This window comes from Loxodonta africana, assembly GCF_030014295.1.
Source record: "Loxodonta africana isolate mLoxAfr1 chromosome 26 unlocalized genomic scaffold, mLoxAfr1.hap2 SUPER_26_unloc_1, whole genome shotgun sequence".
Taxonomy (NCBI): Eukaryota; Metazoa; Chordata; class Mammalia; order Proboscidea; family Elephantidae; genus Loxodonta; species Loxodonta africana.
Window position 1 is genome coordinate 740,410 of NW_026974840.1, and position 6,000 is coordinate 746,409.

The window sequence follows — 6,000 nt, forward strand, 5'->3', positions numbered from 1 at the left end:
GGGGTTAGGGTTTAGGGTATTAGGGTTAGAGGGTTAGATGGTTTAGCGTTTAAGTTTAGGGTTTACGAGGTAGGGGTTTGGGGTTAAGGGTGTTAGTGTTTAGGGTTTTGGTGTTTAGGGTGTTAGGGTTAAATGTGTTAGGGCTAAGCGTGTTAGGGTTTTGCGTGTTAGGGTTTTAAGTGTTATGGTGTAGGGTTTAGAGTTAAGTGATAGGGTTAGGCTTAGGCTCATTCTTAGGTTTAGGGCTAGGGATTTGAGGTCTAAGGTTTGGGGTTGGGTTTGGAGGTTAGGGTTAGGATTAGGGCTAGGGCTAGAGTGTTAGGGTTAGAGGTTAGAGTTAGAGGGTTAGGGTTTCGGATTAGGGTTTCATGTTAGCGTTAGAGGGTTAGGGTTCGAGGGTTAGGGTTAGGGTGGTTAGGGGTTAGGGTTAGGTGTTAGGGTTTAGGGTTTACGGTTAGGTTTAGAGTTTGGGCTTTGAGATTTGAGGTTTGGGTTTAGGGTTTGAGGCTTAGAGTATAGGGTTTAGTGTGTAGGGTTTTGGTGTGTAGTGTTTTGGGGTGTAGGTGTTTAGGTTGTAGGGTTTAGGGTATAGGGCTTAGGGTTTGGGTTGAGGTTAGAGTTTAGGGCCTTGGGGGTTAGGACCTAAGGGCTTAGGGTCTTAGGGGCTTTGGGGCTCAGGGCTTAGGGGCTAGAGTTAGAGGGCTAAGGCCAGAGGGCCAGAAGGCCAGAGGGCCAGGGTTATGGTTTGATTCCTGGCTGGCAATTTTTTTCCTTCAATATTTTGTATAAGTCATCCCTTTGCCTTCTTGCCTGCATGATTTCTGCTGAGTAGACCAAGTTTATTATTATTTACTCTCCTTTGTTGGTGACTTCCTTTATCCCTAGCCTCTCTTAAAATTCTCTTTATATTTGATTTTGGGAAGTTTGATTATTATGTCTCTCGGTCACTTTCTTTTGAGATCACCCTGTGTGGAATTCGATGAGCATCTTTCATGATATCATGGAAGTTTTCTGCCAACAAATCTTCAACAGTTCCCTTTGTATTTTCTGTTAGCCCTCCCTGTTCTGGTACTGAAATCACTCATAGTTATTTCTCTTGATAAAGTCCCACATGATTCTTTGGATTTCTTCATTTAAAATTCTTTTATCTGCTGTCTCTTCCAATATATTAGTCCCAAGAGTTTGATCTTCAATCTCAGTAATTCTGCCTTCCAGTTCTTCAATTGTGCTCTTCTTACTTTCTATTGAGTTTTCTAACTCTGTAATTTTATTGTTAATCTTCTGAATTTCTGATTGCAGTCTCTCTATGGTTTCTTGCAGCTTATTAAATTTTTAATTATGTTCTTGAGTAACCTTTTTAATTTCTTCAGCTGTTTTATCTTTGTGGTCCTTGGCTTGATCTGCATTTTGCCTCGTTGGAGAAATCCTTGGGCCCTTCACTGGCTCACCATTCAGCTCCACGACATCCACTCCTGGCCCTGGCCTTTGGCCGGTGCCCCACTGAACTTGTGCTCCGGAGCCATGTTTCTCCACCCATCACTATCATTCTGCCACCAGGGGATATGTGAGTGTGGGAGTCACCATCTATCACTGGCAGCAGCGTCACAAGTCACTAGACTTCCAGGTACCCACAGACCTAGGCTGCCTTCTGCCTCAGGCAAGGTCCCGAATCCTTTGTCCCAGATGCTGACACCTGGCCACTGGCGGACATTTATTTTGATCAACACAGAGGTCTGAGTGAGGGTCAGCAGGCCAGGTAGGTGAAGTGAAGGCCAGGTGGGCGGAACTAAGGCTTCTTTGCCATCACCATGGACAGTCCCCCCACCGGAAGAGTGGGCGGAGCTTACGATGGGCCTGGTGACAAGACTCAGCCAGTGGCAGAGATCCAGCCCACCAGGCAGATGACACAGGGCCCTCCATTGTGACCTAGGACACCTAGTGGCCACAGGATTTGAGCACACCCTGGGAAAGGCTACGCAGGCACAAGGGAGCCCCTGGTGCGGACTGCTTCAGGGCATTGGCAGAGCAGGCCAGGGTCCAATTTTCCCACTTTCCTCAGGATAACAGTACGCAAGACATCCCCACTCAGCATATCTTGCCTCTCTCTCTGTATGTGTTCATTCTCTGAAATCTCTTCCTTCTCTCCCCGAGTCACTTCACAGCTTGGAGTGCCTGACAGAGTGCCTAGAGACGAAAGAGCAAAGGGGGAAGGCCTCTGGCTCTACTGGTTGCCCATGGGCAGAGAAGATCTGCTAGTCTATCTGGAAGGTCTAGAGAGTAGTGATTGATTGGGGAGCTACATCACGGGTGGACCCTGGCCGGGTGAATGTTGTTGACATGTGGAAGCCTCTCCGGAGACTACTAATTCCGCTGATGACATTGTATGCAAATACCCGGGTGAGTGCCATGGGCAGAAAATATTGACACATACCTGCCAGAGGCCTATCCTGGGTCTGAAGAGTCCACCCTGGTCTCCAGGGTCTCATCATCTCAGCACACACTTTGCCTGCACACATGGAATCCGCCTCTCTCCATGAATGCCTTCTCCTGCTAGGAAACACAGGATGGCACTCAGCCAAGGGAGAGAACAGGCAAAGTCAACTGAAGCCCCATTTTCAACATTTTGCTTCTGCTGGGCCACAGCCCCCGGTGGCACACTGCATGCACGTCACTTCTCCAAAGACAAGGCCGAAATCTGGACAACCAGGGCCCCAGCAGTCCAGAGTCTAGGGATGGCGGCACACTCTGTGGACGGTGGCACCTCTTTGCCACGTACAGGAGGGAGGCCTGGGCCCTAGACTGGCTCCGCTAGAGCTCCACGACCTCAGCTATTTTCCCTGACCTTTGGCCCCTGCCCTCATGAGTGTGTGATCTCTAGTTACACTTCTCCTCTGACCACTCTGAATCTGTCAACTGCAGATACCTGAGCGTGGACATCAACATCTGTTGCTGGCTGCAGTGTCACAGGTCACTAGGTGTCTAGGCTCAGGCTGACCTTGGCTGTCTTCTGCCCAGGCAAGGAGCCTAATCCTTCAAAGGCAATAAGGACACCTGGTCAGTGGCCGACATCCTTTCTTTCATGCACAGAGCGGTCCAGATGAGGGTAAAGAGGCCAGGTAGGCCAGGTGAAGGCTGAGTGCGGGGCCTAAGGCTTCTTTCCCAATCACCATGGAGACAGCCACCGGAAGGCTGGCCGGAAGTTCTGACAGGGACGGGTCACAAACACTGAGCCAATAGGAGAAGTCCAGCCTAACCGGCCAGTTCCGCAGAGCCCTCCATTGTATGCATGGACACACAATGGCCCCTTGTGTCTTTGGCCACAAAATCGAGGGCACCCAGGGAATAACTTCACAGTAGGCAACCCCTGATGTGGACACTTTCGACACACTGGGACAGCAGGCAGGTACCTCTTTTCCACTTACGCTAGGATATCAGTAGGCAAGGCGCCCTTCCTCAGCATCTATGGCCCCTATCTGGATGTGTTCATTCAGAGAAATCCCTTCATTCTACCCGAGACACATCACAAGTATGGGGGGTCTGAGAGAGAGCCTGGAGATGAAACGGGGGAGGCTTCTGGCTGGACCGCTTCCCCGTGGGTAGACAATAGCAGGTAGTCTCTCTGGAAGGTCTCAGCTTCTGTTGATTGACATGGGCGATACAGTAGGGGCGGACCCTGGCCAGGTGGAGCTTGTGGGCAGATGAAACCTCTCCGGGGACGAATAATTCCGCTGCTGCTTTGTTTGGTGAAAACCTCCCCCCGCCAACTCGGATGGGCAGAGAACATTGCCCCACACCTGCCAGGGGCCTTTCCTGGGACTAAAGATCCCAACCTGGTCTCAACGTTGTCACCCTCTCAGCACACACCTTTCCTGCACACATAATCCTGCCTTTCTCCGTCAGTGCCTTATCCTACTAGGAAAAAAGCATGCCGCTCAAAAAGGCCGATGCCAGGGAAATTGAGGAGACACTGCCATTTTCCACATTTTTGCTGTCTACATGTCCCGGCCTCCAGTGCAAGGCTGCGTATGTGGCTGGGCTGCGAAGGCAAGGCCGAAATCCTGGCATCCTGGGCCCCAGCAGTCCAATGGTTTATGGACGTGGGGACACGGATGACCTGTTTTCCACATATAGGAGAAATCCTTGGACCCTTCACTGGCTCTCCATTCAGCTCCACGACATCCACTCCTGGCCCTGGCCTTTGGCCGGTGCCCTACTGAACGTGTGCTCCTGAGCAATGTTTCTCCACCCATCACTAGCATTCTGCCACCAGGGGATATGTGAGTGTGGGAGTCACCATCTATCACTGGCAGCAGCGTCACAAGTCACTAGACTTCCAGGTACCCACAGACCTAGGCTGCCTTCTGCCTCAGGCAAGGTCCCGAATCCTTTGTCCCAGATGCTGACACCTGGCCACTGGCGGACATTTATTTTGATCAACACAGAGGTCTGAGTGAGGGTCAGCAGGCCAGGTAGGTGAAGTGAAGGCCAGGTGGGCGGAACTAAGGCTTCTTTGCCATCACCATGGAGACAGTCCCCCCACCGGAAGAGTGGGCGGAGCTTACGATGGGCCTGGTGACAAGACTCAGCCAGTGGCAGAGATCCAGCCCACCAGGCAGATGACACAGGGCCCTCCATTGTGACCTAGGACACCTAGTGGCCACAGGATTTGAGCACACCCTGGGAAAGGCTACGCAGGCACAAGGGAGCCCCTGGTGCGGACTGCTTCAGGGCATTGGCAGAGCAGACCAGGTACCTCTTTCCCACTTTCCTGAGGATATCAGTACGCAAGGCATCCCCACTCAGCATCTCTTGTCTCTCTCTGGATGTGTTCATTCTCTGAAATCTCTTCCTTCTCCCCCCCAGGCACTTCACAGCTTGGAGTGCCTGACAGAGTGCCTAGAGACGAAAGAGCAAAGGGGGAAGGCCTCTGGCTCTACTGATTGCCCATGGGAAGAGAAGATCTGCTAGTCTATCTGGAAGGTCTAGAGAGTAGTGATTGATTGGGGAGCTACATCACGGGTGGACCCTGGCCGGGTGAATGTTGTTGACATGTGGCAGCCTCTCCGGAGACTACTAATTCCGCTGATAACATTGTATGCAAATACCTGGGTGAGTGCCATGGGCAGAAAACATTGACACATACCTGCCAGAGGCCTATCCTGGGTCTGAAGAGTGCACACTGGTCTCCAGCGACTCATCATCTCAGCACACACTTTGCCTGCACACATGGAATCTGCCTCTCTCCACGAATGCCTTCTCCTGCTAGGAAACACAGGATGTCACTCAGCCAAAGGAGAGCACAGGCAAAGTCAACTGAAGCCCGCGTTTTCAAGATTTTGCCCTCTGCTGGGCCACAGCCCCAGGTGCCACACTGCATGCGCGTCACTTCTCCAAAGACAAGGCCGAAATCTGGACAACCAGGGCCCCAGCAGTCCAGAGTCTGCAGATGGCAGCATATGGATCGCCTCTTTGCCACGTACAGGAGAGAGGCCTGTGCCCTAGACTGGCTCCGCTAGAGCTCCACGACCTCACCTATTTTCCCTGACCTTTGGCCCGTGCCCTCGTGACTGTGTGATCTCTAGTTACACTTCTCCTCCGACCACTCTGAATCCGCCACCTGCGGATACCTGAGCATGGAAATTAACATCTGTCACTGGCTGCAGTGTCACAGGTCACTAGGTGTCTAGGCTCAGGCTGACCTTGGCTGTCTTCTGCCCAGGCAACTAGCCTAAGCCTTCAAAGGAAATGAGGAGACGTGGTCACTGGCCGACATCCTTTAACCAACACTGAGTCCCTGGTCAGCATCCTGGAGTCCTGGCAAGAAGAGCCAGGCACCTCCAGGAGCATCTGGAGGAGGAGACAGGGGCTGAAGAAGCTACCACACCTACTGGTGCTGCTACACATGTGGGTGACCTGGCTGCAGAGGTTGCAGACATGGCTTCAAGGTCAATGGAGAAAGCACCTGAAGACGTGCTAGGACTCTTAGACTGAGAGAAGCAG

At 52.0% G+C, this 6,000-nt stretch overlaps 1 long non-coding RNA gene across 3 annotated transcripts in view; it reads right to left on the bottom strand.

The window, feature by feature from the left end:
• Positions 1–5,241, bottom strand: part of LOC135229111 (uncharacterized) — a 220,561-nt gene extending 215,320 nt beyond the window's left edge. For 2 of the 3 annotated variants that reach the window (XR_010319899.1, XR_010319898.1), the window contains exon 1: positions 2,432–5,241. This is a non-coding gene — a long non-coding RNA (uncharacterized LOC135229111). The remainder of the gene's footprint in view (positions 1–2,431) is intronic. The other variant, XR_010319900.1, reaches the window with a different exon arrangement.
• Positions 5,242–6,000: the final 759 nt, after the last annotated feature.